General features: G+C 36.3%; 1 long non-coding RNA gene across 3 annotated transcripts; it reads right to left on the bottom strand.

Moving 5' to 3' along the window:
- Nucleotides 1–3,595: 3,595 nt before the first annotated feature.
- On the bottom strand, nucleotides 3,596–4,703 carry LOC149225420 (uncharacterized). Of its 3 annotated transcripts, none has more exons than XR_016246961.1 (4): nucleotides 4,592–4,703; nucleotides 4,091–4,211; nucleotides 3,825–3,937; nucleotides 3,596–3,721 (listed from the first exon to the last, which is right to left on the bottom strand). It is a non-coding gene; the product is annotated as an uncharacterized LOC149225420 (long non-coding RNA). The 3 variants fall into 3 exon arrangements; XR_016246963.1 differs by having other exon boundaries at nucleotides 4,078–4,211; XR_016246962.1 differs by lacking the exon at nucleotides 4,592–4,703 and having other exon boundaries at nucleotides 4,078–4,344.
- Between the last annotated feature and the right edge of the window lie 10,494 nt (nucleotides 4,704–15,197).

Here is a 15,197-nt window from a genome sequence, read left to right on the forward strand (position 1 = left end):
AAAGTCAAATAATGACATCACTAGTCAGTTTCATTAGAAGATGTTTACACCATGATTGATAAGGATGATTCCATATTCATTCAGGTTATGAAAGAGAGATCATTGAATTGGAGAAATATCACTTGCAAAAACCTTGACGCAAGATACATCATTCAACAGAAGCTTCTTCTCACGGGAGATGAAAACATCAACTACATTCAAGAAACTTTTAGTGGAATGGATACAAGGAAGAAGTGTCTGACGTATCTCAGAGATTTTGCCTTGGAGATAAAACTGAAAGTTTCTGGTAAAAGTTAAACTTCAGTTAGTTACTTAAAGTTAGTGAGGTCAAGAGTTAATACCCCAAAAGCAGAATTACTATTTGAGAATATGTAGGATGTTAGATAGCCACATAAATTTATGGATAATATACAGAAAAAATGCAAAATGAACTTCGAGCTCATGATAACCTGATGCATACTATAGCAATGCTCATGATGGTCCATTGTTTAGAGAATATCAGAGGAAAGAAGCGTCAGAGCATATGTCCAGTACTAACGTGGCATTCTTATGGTCCTAGTATATGCTTCTTTATATTTGCAACTATCCAAACTGAGGTTATTTTGACCAGACTTATGGCAGGTTTTCAATAAACAAAGGGTACTTGTCAGATTTGCAGCCTGTTCTTACTATCCAATTGTCAATCGATTAATGTCCGACTGTGTGTACACCAGACTTTACTAAGCTTTAAACATGACAGTAGAATCCTTTACTTATCCTACTTCAAACTCCCCGACTGTAACGCCATTGTAGCTTGGGGTCATCGCAGGGCACCGATGACCCGAATCTACAATCACGATAAGGATGACCCCTGAAACCTAGGGATAAATAACATTTGTTATTCTCAGTTGTGAATGAAAGCTCAGTTTGGCTTTGTGTCTGGGCCCTCTGATGATCCAAATCTACAATCATGATAAGGATGACCCCTGAAACCTAAGGATAAATAGCATTTGTTAATCTCAGTCATGAACGAAAGCTCCAGTGGCCTTCAGAGAAATGTGAAAATTCAAAATCCTCCATCAAGTAAGGTTCTCCCGTAACGATTAACAGATCTTTATCTACCATTGTTATTGCTAAGGCCATGTTGTCAATCCTAGAGCATTCGAATAAATGAATAAGAGAAGTCCTGGTTTATTTCAAGTCATGGAAGAGAGGGATAGAACCTACCTTCTAAAATGTCTTCAGAAGTGAAGACTCAAACCAAATTGTAGAGAATCATGACACAGTCGCTTATGTACTCTAAAGTTCATTTGAAATCAAATTGTAGCTCGTCATTACGAGGGTCTTTAGCTACCCGAAATATTGTCTGAAATTGCTAATATAAACTATCATCACAGCCATAAGGTCTCTGATTCTGTCAATGCATTTAACAAGAATGTAAATTTCATTTTTTTAGATATACAGGGGAAAAATCAGAGATCTAAAAAACAAATAAAGCACAGTTCCCAAAGCAGTTTCAACGAGGAATCGATATAAAGAGATAGTTACCAAGGTAGTATCAACGACATCCATTTCAGTAGAAAAAACATAGAGCATTTTGAAAAAGCGATCGATGGAAAGAGTTGCAATCTTCAAAGAGAAGCTTTGATTGGTTTTCATTACTCTTTTGCTTGACATTCCCCATAATTTAAGAAATCTTCAGATAAATTTCCTCAAAACCAATCATTCTTTGGCAGAGAGAGAAAGATCTGAACTGTAAGTTGTGTTCCAGCTTGAGCAACTTAAAATTGATATCACGGCATGCTGTCATGGGCTATCTATTATTTGGATTCATATGTTTCCATTAGCTATCAAGTATATTCACAGTGATGCACCCCATAAATTCACCAAATAGAGCAAGATCATAACAATACATAACATACTAGAAATTAGGTGGGAGAAATCACCAAAACTTAAGTTGATAAACAGAAATCCTATAGTTCATCCCTTGATTGAATCCATATTCTTTGTACTTTTCACATCATTTCTGTTAGGCAGCAATTTAGCCCGAGGCAACATTCTAAACAACATTCATGATAATTGGAAAAAAAGAAAGTATCTAGGAAATGAGATAGAACTAGGAGTGAGTTCATCAAAGCATGCAAACAGAACCACTAATAAAACATCGTTAGCAGCGAAAACTACCTAGATCAATCCCATCTGTGTCAGGGGCATCAAGGGGAGCCAATATGGTCACATGTTTTATTACCACATTCCTGCAGGACAGTATGTAGGAGAAATGTTGTGAATAAGAACAACATCTATTCCAATGTATTCTTATTGCAAACAAATACAAATCAACACAAAACTTGCTTAACTCTCACACTCGAATTTTTTTTTATTAATTACCAACCTGCAATAGACTGGATGTATGTTCTAGAATGGCGAGTTAAGGAATGTAACATTCAAGAATTAACATTCAAAACTTGAAGACTAGATAGATTACAAAAGTTCTCAGGCAATGATTTTATTGGAGTGTATGACAAATCCAACCTTTAAGTGACAGGATACTACAGAGGCTGTCAAGAAAATCAGCAAGCTTGGAGCAGTTAGACAAGTTGAGAAACTGAAGCTATTGAAGTTGCTTCAAGGTTGGCAATCCTTTAATTGGAGTGGATGACAAATCCAAAACCTGAAGAGACGGGGTATTGTTGAACAATTCTTCTGGAATCTTTTCCAAACGAATATTGGAGGCTAAAACCAAACTCCTCAGTTCTGAACATCTCAAATAATTTGGCAGATCACGAATAGCATTATAGCCCACCGATATTCGTCTGCAATCCCTGGAAACTTTGTCAGTCGGAAAGCTCCGCAACTGTTGACCTGCTGCAAATAAGCATGTTCCCTCCTTTTGGCTATGTCAATTGCCATGTCACGAAAAGCTTCATGAATCTTTAAATACTCGACACTGTGATAGTCATCATCAACAATATACTCCACACGCTCCACCAAGCACCTTCTTACCAGTTCATCAATGCATTGCCGCCAAGCATCCATAAAATAAGGTGTCCCTGGCTTGTTGAGGAAGCCTTCCGCGTCCCACATCTGCACCAGCGTCTCCACAGCAATTTCTTCATCTTCCAGAAATGCTGCACAATTTAGAAAAAAAAATATTTAGATGGAATTCTGACAATTCATTGCAAGTCCATCTTAACACCTGATAAAGTTCTGCGTCAATGGCCCTGAGATTTGTTGGGACGGAAGCATCCCTCTTTCTCATCGAATTTGAAGCATGGCTCCACTCATACTCATTCTTTTTAAACCTCATCGCTCCAACAACTGCATTTATGGCCAACGGCAAGCCTCTGCAATCCGAGGCAATTTCTCTCGCTCTCGCCTCTACAATACCATTCTCATGGCCAGGAGGCCTGGCCTTTCATGCCCCATTGCCAGATCGTCCCTCTCTGTCTTCCAGCAGGTGGGAAAAAAAATATTTTTCCATAAGAAAAAGGATTAAACCAACGGCTGAAAACACCCCAATCGTCTAACACAGAATCAATGGCTCAGGATCGCACACATCACATTTTAGGGATGTCTTTCTCAGAGGGAACGCCTTACGGCGTAATTACTCACATATTTTGAATTTCGCACAATATTAATCCGCCAGAGCCCCTTCTTCAACGGAAGCTAATCCACCGCAGCAGCCCCTCCTTCAATGAAAGTCAATCCGCCGCAGCAGCCCCTTCTCCAATTCCAGTTAAATCTGTAAAACAAATTTGAATGCAAGATATTAAAGGGTTAATTCATGGCTATTATTTTATCCTACAAATTGTCAAAACAATGAGTGGGCGGGCAAGAAACATTACCCACAGCTCCTCCTTCAACAAAAGCCAATCTGCCGCAGCAGCCCCTCCTCCAATTCCACTTAAAGCAAATCCTCTGCAGCTGGCAGAGATAGCGAATATATATAGGCAATCCTCTGTAAATGGCAGAGATGAGGAATGTAGATTTAATCAGATTTCAATACCAATTAACAACATAAAAATGTCAAAAATATATTACATATTAGCAAATAATAATCACTGTACAGTACTGCAAACCAGGATCTAGTTTATTCACCCTTCGCGCAAACCTTTTTTCCAAATCCTTTACGGAGTCTTTCACACAAGGAACTAATTTTTTCCCTTGTCTCTTCCAATACTGCTTAAACTCCATGTCCGATTGCAGATATTCATATAGCAGAACCGTACATGCTGAGGAGTTCAAATATTTAAAAGTTTAACTCTCATGCGTGAAAACCCCAGAGAAAATATGATGAAGATCATTAAAAATTAAACTGAAAACTGTACAGAAAATATAATGAAGATCGTATAAATTTAAACTGTACAACATTGGGGAAAAAAGAAGAAATACACAGCATCACAGAAAATCATATAAGAGACCAGAGGAAACCTAAAGGAAACTTATAAACAGATATAACAAAACAAAACAGAACAAAATAAAACAGAGAACGGAAAAGAAAAGAGGACGCTGAAAGCAAAGAGACGCAGAAGCTGGTAAACATGTACACGGTCGTGGAGCAGGAGAAAACAGAGGCATTCTGGTTTATTCACAGAGGATCTAGTTTATTCACCCTTCTCTCGCTCTCGCCTCTACAATACCATTCTCATGGCCAGGAGGCCTGGCCTTTCATGCCCCATTGCCTCCTGGCCTTTCATGCCCCATTGCCAGATCGTCCCTCTCTGTCTTCCAGCAGGTGGGAAAAAAAATATTTTTCCAGAAAAAGGATTAAACCAACGGCTGAAAACACCCCAATCGTCTAACACAGAATCAATGGCTCAGGATCGCACACATCACATTTTAGGGATGTCTTTCTCAGAGGGAACGCCTTACGGCGTAATTAAATAAGAGTAAAATAAACAAGAATAAGATTAAATAAGAGTAAAATAAAAAAGAATAAGATTAAATAAGAGTAATATTAGATAGGGATGTTAAGAATTTGTTTGAATTAAAGAAATTTAATTAGAACAAATAACTTTAAAAATGAATAACTATAAGAAATAACTATAAGAAGAAGAAAATAAAAGGGGTTAAGGGGTTGAAAATAGGACAAAAGAGAAATATTAAATGAAAGGAGGGTCGAGAAGAAAGGGATAGGAAGCTGAGAAAGAGGGGAAGAAAAAAGGGGGGGCGAGGTTTAAGAAGGGTTGGAATTTATATTAGAGGAACAAGATTTAGAGGATAAGAAATGGATGGTAGGCTTCCAAGAATTTCTTAACTGGTATCCATCTTCTCGATTAAAGTTGTTAGGATGTTTTTCAATTTCCAGGGCATCCCTAATGACACGGTTGGAGCCGAAGGGGAAAGAGGCTAAGATTTTGGTTTTATCAAAACAAATTAGATGCTTAAAACCCTTATTACTCGAGCTATTCGTATCTCCTCTTTCCAATTCTTCCCCAGAGAAAAATACCATCTCACTAAAGCCCTCAAATCCAATGGTTACTCCACATCCCAAATCAACAAGACCTTTCACTCTATTTTACATCCCCAACATAGATACCTTCCCAATAACCATCCCTTAGCCAAAGTAACCATGCCCTACCTTCAAGGGATTACCAATCATATATTCGAAATTCTTTCTAAAAAGAACATTGAAACCTACTTCAAGCCCCAGAGAACCCTTAACCAACTCTTTAGATCGACCAAAGACAAGAATGACCCTATGCATGGTCCCGAAGTCTATGAAATCTCTTGCTCCTTTGGAATGTCTTACATAGGGAAAACTGGTAGATCCTTCAAAGCTTGGCTTAAAGAACATATGGCTAATACCTACCATAACCCCATTTCAAAATCCGTCGTTGTTGAACATTGCCATAATACCAAACATCTTATTTGTTTTGATAAAACCAAAATCTTAGCCTCTACCCCTTCCACTCCAACCATGTCATTAGGGAAACCCTGGAAATTGAAAAACGTCCTAACAACTTTAACCGAGAAGATGGATACCAATTAAGCCATTCTTGGAAGCCCACCATCCATTTCTTATCCTCTAAACCTTGTTCCTCTATTATAAGTTCTAACACTTCTTAAACCCTGTCCCCCTCTCTTCTTCCTCTCTTTCTCAGTTTCATAATCCTTTCTCCTTGGCCCTCCTTTCATTTAATATTTCTCCTTTATCCTATTTTCAACCAAACGCCCAATCCCCTTCCCCATGCCCTTAACCCCTTTATTTTCTTCTTATAGTTATTATTTTTTTAAGTTATTCCTTATAATTAAATTTCTTTAATTCAAACTAACTCTTAACATCCTTATCTAATATTACTCATTATTTAATCTTATTCATTTTTATTCTAATTCAAATTATTACTTATTAATATGTAATCTTCCCACCTTAATCAAATATTTAATATCTTCATTCAATTTAATACTACTCTTTTGACCAATTCTATATTAATTCTACTTTAACCCAAATCATTATCATTATCATTATATTAATAATGATAATCATTCTCATTATATAGCTTGAGTGGGCCTAATGGTTAAGAGCATGTGTTTCCTCCTAAGAGGTCACAGGTTCAAAACCGGAGGGGGGTAGAGTATGTATGCCTTCGTAGACTTAGCGGTCATATCGCTACGCGGAGGTGGGTCCCTTGTCCCACAAACAAGGGGGTCTCATACACCAATTTGGTGTCTGGCTTGGCTGTGACCTTAAAAATGGATATTATTATTATTATTATTATTAATATATTCTAATTGATTTTGTTAAAATTTGCTATTACTTATTTCTAATCTTATTACAATAATTTGTGATTCCAACAAAAATATTAATTATAAGTTTAAATTAATTTAATATTAAGTATTAAAAAAATTTGACCAATCTTTACGAAATTAAATTTGTAACTAATTTAATAATTGATTTTTGATCATTAACATAATAATAACAAATCATGCCTTAAGCGACTCTCAAGCATACATAATCATGCCCAAGATTGGACCACATGACCTATGGGGACCAAACTTCCCCGGGCTAACTATTGGACCACGTCCTCAAGACTATATTGAATTTTGATCATTGACTTCTTTTATATTTACCTAAATTGATTTTTCATTTTATTCTAAATGTTTTAATTAAAATTCAATTCTAAATCTTTTAATTTGAAATTATTTCTAAATGTTTAATTTGAATTCAATTCTAAATTGTTTAATATTATTTAGTATTTTATTCATATTATTCATTATTATTTAATATTTTATTCATCTTAGTAAATATTAATTAATTGAACATCGGCCTCATCCTTCTCACCTTCCCTAACGACCATATTCACTGTTGCCTCAATCTAACCTTCTTTAACAGTAATGTTCATGTCTTCTCTATTTAACTTGGTCTAGTACTCTTCACATCATTTGTCAAGCTTCAGGTCCTTGAAGATGAGTGAAGTGTTCACCCAAAATGTTGGGCACATCAACGAACACAACACATAGTTTACTAGAAGTTATCAACATCAAATTTAGATGTGTCGATGGAAAATGCTATTATGGATCAGCTCTCTAAATGTGTTTTTTATACTTCATGAGAATGGATTATTTGATATGGATCTAGTAAAACTTGGACTAAAATAATGAAATAATAGGCTATGTCTAGATAGGATACTAAAACACCTCGATATTTCTAGTTATAGAGGATTTCATGAATGATAAGTGGAGGTCATAACAATAGATAGGGACTAGGGGGCTCAAATCCCTTTCCTATTTTTTTGGAAATGCAATAGTTGATCCCTTCAAATTCAACCCATATTGGTTGGAGGAATTTAATTTTGTAAACCTGTAAAATATCATTGAGTCCCCTACAATAGGGAGCAAACAGAGTCTGCAGCGATTTATTTTTACTCCAATTTGAAAATTGCAAAGGGAGTTGATTCTTCGGGGGCTTACGAGGATAATAAGGTAGAAAAGGAGTTAAAGGAGGTAGGAAAAAAGTTGGAAGGTTGCTCTTTCATCACCTTACTAGTTTCCCTTTAGAAGAACATAAAAATTGAATCTTGGAAATGGAAAAATGGAAAAGGAAATTATGGGATATTAAGGAAGCTTCCTAGAGGATGAAAGTAAAGCCTTATGGTCAAAGAAGGGTGTTGAAATCACTAAATTTTTCGATCATTCCACAAATCATTGGAAAAATGTCAATACTATTTAGAAGCTAAAAACTAATGATGGGAATTGGATATTTAGTTTTAAACATCTCTCAAAAGCAAGAGTAGATTATTTCAAATGTCATTTTTATGATATATTAGGGAAAATACAATGGAGGTTGTAAAAATGATTTCCTTTTTCATTGGCTTCATTTTCATAAAATAAAATTTAAAATTGATGGTGGATGTATCCAAATACAAGTTTCAAGTGGTATTTCACTCTTTCCAAAATGATAAAGGTCTTTCGCTTGATGGGTAACCAATGAATTTTTTCTTAGTGATTTGTTAGAGGAGGACTTATTGAGAGTCATCAAAGAGTCAAGGGGGTAAATCAGAATCTCAACTACTACTCCTATAGTTTTGAGGAAGATGGATCAATATAATTATGTAATTGCATTTATAAAATTACATCCAAGATTATTTCAATAAGAATGAATAATCTCCTATCAAAATCTATCTCTTCAAAACAATTTGGTTTCATAGCTGGGAGGCATATCTATGAGGGTGTTGGGGTTGCACAAGAGACTTTCCATTCTATCAAGGTCAAAAATTTACCTTCAATGGTATTACAAGTTGGTCTCTCAAGATCTTATGATAAGGCAAATTGGTTATACCTAACACAAAAATTATTTCACTTGGGCTTCACTCTAATCTTTATAAACTAGATGATGAACTATGTTACCTCAATTTCCTTCATAGTTCTAGTTAATGGGTCTATATTGGAGTTTCACAAACTTGGCAGAGGTTTGTGCCAAGGATGCTCCCTATCCCTCTTACTTTTCCTTTTGGTGATAGCAAGGTTGAGAAAAATGATTATATAAGCTAAAAACTCTAGGGCTTTTGAAAGGAACTAGATTAGGGAGGTATTTTTTTCTACTCACCCCTTATTTGTTAATGAATCCCACTTGTTGTAATGCTATAAAAGGGATTTTATTAATCTAAAAGGAATAATGGACCTTATTATAGCATTACAACAAGATTTCTAATGATATTTATTTGAATATGTATAAAGACCTATAGCGTAGACGATGGATGACACTATTCAATTCTAAAAAACAATACTCTTTATTGTTATATAAAGTTTCGTTGTTCTCGGGATTTAATACACTTGTGCAAGTGCATCTTATGAGTTAGTTCATACTTTTGTGTTTTCTAGCAACGCTTTGCTAAGCTAGGAGGGCCAGTTGTGTAAGGAATGCGTTGCATGTTACTTGTTTTTCCTTTAATTTCAATCATGTGAATATGTGTTAGTTTAATGCCTTTTGTTGCATGTCGTCTATAGCTTGCAGGTATATGCACAGTAAAGGATATATGCACGAACTGTTAAAGTGTTTAAAGAATGATTTGGCTTGATTGGAAAACTTATGATTAATTGAATGGATTAGAACGATTTTGTAATTACCTCGTGACAAGATACCTTTATAGGTTGATGGTTTAAAAGCAGTTATAACTAGTACTCTGTTGATTTATGTTATTTGTATTTGCTTTTTAAATTATATTTTTTACTTAATGTTAGATAGTTTTCAAAGTGATCTTCAGTAAGTTAGAAGGTAAGTTAGAAATTAAGTCTCGTAATTTTTTTGCATTACACTTTACAAGTTTACAAACTCATATCGATGATTTAAATGTAATGAAATTTTCAAACAATAGAATTGATTGACATTTTTGGCATTGTTTCCAAGGAAGTGTACAAAGTAATTAGTTTCTAATCTAGGCATTTAATTATTTGCATAAGTAAAGCATGATAAGTAGGATGCATGAATGGGGAAAGAGATTCTATAGGTAGATTTGTTAGAGGTATAGTCACTTCAACAATTCATCAACCAGTATCCCCTAGCTAGTTCAACATGTGGTGCAATAAGAGCCACATCATTATCCACGTCATGCATCCCCACATTTGCAGGTAGAAAAAGGTATCCAAAGGAAACTTCACAATCAGGAGAAAAAGATAGAGAACAAGAAGAATCTTCAACACAAGTAGTTGTCTTTTATTCACATCCAACGAGAGAGGCATTCAATAGACACCAAGTGGAAATACCAATTGAAGAAACTACGACATAGGAAATTTCACTTGAATAAAAAAAAATACAAGAGCAAGTAGTTGAAAAAAATCCAGTCGCAGAATCAACATACTCTCATACATCAAAAACATTGCTGGATGATAATAAGCAAGAAGGCACAAGCGAAACATGAATTGGAACCAGATCAATAGGATGAGGAAATGGACAAAGAAGACTAGTACATCATGAAGATGAGGAAGAAGAATAAGAAGAATTTGGATTTCCTATTCAAGATTGAACAACCAATGTGAATATGAAAATATCTCACATTCGTGCTGCGAAATTTTCATGGTTTAAGAATAGAAGATCTTGAAACTTTTATTTTTGAGTTTGAGGTATTATTTCGAAATTATGTTTAATCACTTAACACTCAAAATTAAAGTTATTTCCATTTACTCTTAAAGATGGTGCTTTATGATGATTTACGGAATCTTGTTAGAACATGGGATGAAATGTGTTAAATTTTTCTTGAAAAAGAAAAATACTATTATATAGTTTAGGATCTTAAAGAACAAGTTTTTAGTATGAGTCAAAAGGAAAATGAAGCTCTTGAATATTATGTAGAAATTTTTGCCTATAATGTGAAAAGAACTAAACTAGCGCAACCATATAAATTAAATGATGGGGAAATGTGGATAGACATCAATCCATAATAAGTATCAAAACACTTACTTCATCATACATCTAAAAATGCTAAATTTATTAAAAAAAAAAAAAACATAGGAATTAAAAATTTTAATATATAAGTTAAACATATTTATGAGTTTAGGCTTCTGTAATGTGAGTAACTTTGATATGATTCTTTCGAATCCTTCACAATGTGTCTTTTAGTCAACATTTTGAGCCAATAAGTATGGCTCATCGTTAGGACACTGATGAGAAATCTGATCAAATCTCATTGAATGAATAGGTGAGAGAAACCAGATGAGAAACTTAAAAAATACAATAAAATATTTTTCACTTATCGTTAGGTTAAATAAATGTTCACAAATTATTAAAAAATATAAAAGAACAAACATAGAGATAAGGAAATAGTTAAAAAAATTTAAGGATGAAAGAACGTAAGAAAGTAATATAAATAACAAAATTATAATCATATAAATAACTAAAATTTTCTTGAGTTTTCACAATCTTGGGTCTAGGATAGAATCTTAGAATCTCTGACGCTACCAAACCAGGAATCTCAACAAAAGCTACTTTGCACAACAAAACTATAAAGCAGTAAATAACACATGTACAAGTATAGACAACTTTTTACAAAATATTGTACAAATATGTACAATAACCAATCTTTGTTATATTAAACCAACTAAGTAATACAACAGCCTAGGCTCCCTTTCAAGGGATACAAGATACATTGACAATCTTGCTACAATCTCTATGTCGTATCTCATCCTTCCAGTCCTTCGATTTTGTTCTACTCTCTAGCTAGCCCTTAGTCCATCAAAGGACAACACATAAAGTCTCCAGGAGGGTTTCCACCTTTCACGCTGCAAGTTACCTCTGCTATAATGAACATAGGTTGATCCAATCTACTCTTCTAGGCTAGCCAACACCTGAGCTCCAATCTACCAATTTAGCAGTCACTTTCGTCCATCAAAGTGTTTCACATTAGGCTCCAATATTCACCCAACCTTCAGTGGTCAACGTCACTTTATCGATGCTTGTCAAGGGCTACTTTGGGTAGCCAACACGCTGCCCCTGACCAATCCAATGGTACCCAATACTTCACTGCAATATCTTCTCCTAGTCGAGGTCTTCAACTGCCCAAGTCAACCTCAACAAATGGCTCCCACAGGTTGCATATGTCCTCACAACAGGACTAATCCACTAGCATCCAATTCAACACAAGATCAACACAAACATACCTAAAATTTGGTCCATTACTATTGTAGGTTAGGTTACCTGGTTAGGGCTTGACTTCAGTCCACGTCAACCACTTCAATACCTCTTCTCTGCCTCCTAACAGTTGCGGCTTAGCTTCTATTACCCATGTTCCTTCTTGTTGTTGTCTAGGGCCAATTTATAGCCCTAAATCTCCCTTACGACACCCTGTTCTAGGGTCATTAGGCTTGTGGCCTACTTCAAATTGCTTGTATAGGTTGTGACCTAAATAATAGAGGTAATTACCCTCATAAACCACACTAAAACACACTTGAATCACACCCAGATCATGTGGTTTCCTTCTATCATTAACTCAAACCTATTACAAGGAAACATGCCCACACTTCAAGCCCAAAATTGACCCTTAGTGTTGCGGCTCTCCTCCTGCAACTCCTTGGTCTAATTGCATATGTATACCCACCCAAAACAGACACTTAAATCATCGTCCTGCTTCTATGACTCGGTTTCCTCAAAGGTTGATCTACTATGAAAGGATGGACATTGGATGATCTAAAATGATTTCCAACACCTTCTATTTATACACTTTAGAAGGGCTACTCAAATAGGCATGTCTTTTGGTACTTGCAATTCAAGCCTACATGACTTATGCGCCAAAAAATCATTTTTAAACTTCAAAAATTCATAACTCATCAAGGACATCTCATCATTCTACTATTCTCGAAGCGTTGGATTCTCCTTGTCATCCTCTATCATATCCATCCATATCATGCCCAAAATTCTCCATGGTTTTGGCCCTAACATCGATGGGTGCAAAAGCCCAACCTTGGGTTCCAAGCCCACAAATGAATTTTGTGGTGCTTCACCCTCCAAACCCTAAACCCTAAGGCTTGGAGTACCTCCCAAGCTACTCAAAAATCAACACTCCCTCGTAGCAAGGGAGTTACTTCCAAGACTAGGAAGTAACTCATCCTCATCATTATTATTTGCAACACTCGCCCAACTGCTGGCACTCACAACTGCAACAATCCCTATAGCGTGAACTATGCCTCTCTTAGAAGTGTCGTTGTCACTAGAAGCATCTTACTTATTCTTATTTTCCTAGAATGTCTTATACTCTCTCCATGATTCCTTCTTGGCAACTATAGAAGCACCCTTCCTCCCCACTGACCATGCGCTCTTCTTGGGCTGCAAAGTCTCCCTCTGAATCTGTAATCTCCCGCTAGAACTCGACTCCCTCTGAAACTCTAGAACCTGGACCTTCTTCTCTGTAACCTATACCCACCCCTCTAAAGCTTGAACATGTAACTACTTCTCTGGATCTTGCGCTTGGTCTGCCTGCTTCTTCTTCCCATGATCTATAGGCTTTCCCGTCAGCCTGTATAAACCATGTTTGATAGCTCCAAGCACAATACTTGCGGAGCTAGAGCCTCTAGGCCTGAGTCTTGCCTTCACATCCTGGAATAAGACTTCAAACCCCTTCTTCTTGATCATTGAGACAAATATCATGCTATGTCTAAGTCCTTATACAAACAGTACATCATGGACATGCATCACCCATCCTGTCTCCATCCTGAATGACACAAATTTCGATCCTTGGATCTCCTTTTGAATCTTGTCGCCCAACACCATGTGCAACTTTGAGTCCCATTCAGCTAGAGTCTTGAAAACCTCTGTGACCCTGTCATATTTTTTGACACACCATTGTCCACGTACCTTCCATCCTCATCAATAGTGCTCTACAAGAAATGAGAGATCATAGCAAAGTCCTTCTACTCCAATCTTTTGGCGATAGCATCTATCTCAGCAAAAGTGGCATAATCGGTGACCTGCTTCCCTTTCTTCTTCTCTTCATCTCCCTTCTTCTTCATCGGACATCTCGACAAAAAATGACCCACCTCACTACAATTGAAACACTTGACTTTACTCAAGTCCTTCTTATGCTTACCCTTCATTCGTGATGCAAGTGCCATGTCATCATCTAAAGCCCTCTTCTTCGGATGAAGATCCTTGTCTCGCAACTCTTCTTGAATGAATTCATCCCATAGCCTATTCCATTCTGGAAACTTTTCTTTGGAAACGATCCCCTTGATGAAGGGCTTCCATTCCTCAGTGAACCCTTTCAAAGCAATCCTCACCATATCAAAATCTGAAATAGTCACACCAACAACAAGCTCATCTTTGACCTGAGACAACCTCATTAGATACAAAGTAACTCCTTCACCCTATATCATCTTGGTGGACTTCAACTTATCCTCCAATACCAATACTTGGTTCTCATTCTTATTCTAGAACAAATTCTGAAGAGCCATCCACATCTCATGCGCAATGCTCTTCCCAGACAAATGAGGTATTAGGGGATCCTTCACACCATAAAGGATGATAAATCTCGCCCTCGTATCCAAATCCTCATACACTTCTATCTCCTTTGGGTCAGTTGGCTTCTTGATGGATTTCTTGGAGAACTCCCAGATCCTGTTGACCTACAAGACCAACTCAATCATTTCCTTCCATGGAATATGGTTGGACAATCCATCCAATTTGTCCTCATACCAGAGACCAACTTGCAACTTCGACATTGTAGTGAGCCCTTCACTTATAATGTGACCAACTCCCTCTTAAGATGTACTTCGATGTGCACTTTGATGATCCACCGTCTCTCAAAGTAGCTCAGACACGCTCTGATACCATGCTGAATTTCCACAATCTTGGGTCTAGGATAGAATCTTAGAATATCTGATGCTACCAAACGAAGAATCTAAAAAAAAACTAATTTTCACAGTGGAAAATATAAAGCAGTAAATCACATATGCACAAGCATAGAAAATATTTTACAAAATATTGTACAAATATGTACAATAACCCAATCTTTGTTATATTAAACCAACTTAGTAATACAACATTCTAGGGCTTCCTTTCAAGGGATACAAGATACAATGACAATCTCATTTCAGTCTCTATGTTGTATCTTGTCTTGTCAGTCCTTCACTTCCGTTTTTCTCTCTAGTTGCCCCTTTGTCCATCAAAGGACAACACATAGAGTCTCCAAGAGGGATGCCACCTATCACTGCTACAAGTCACTTCTGCTACAATGTACACAGGATGATCCAATCTTCTCTTCTAGGTTGGCCAACACCTGAGATCCAATCTT

The sequence above is a fragment of the Pinus tabuliformis genome, chromosome J (assembly GCF_031772625.1).
Source record: "Pinus tabuliformis cultivar Carrire ecotype Pingquan chromosome J, CPIR1, whole genome shotgun sequence".
In the NCBI taxonomy this organism is placed as follows: Eukaryota; Viridiplantae; Streptophyta; class Pinopsida; order Pinales; family Pinaceae; genus Pinus; species Pinus tabuliformis.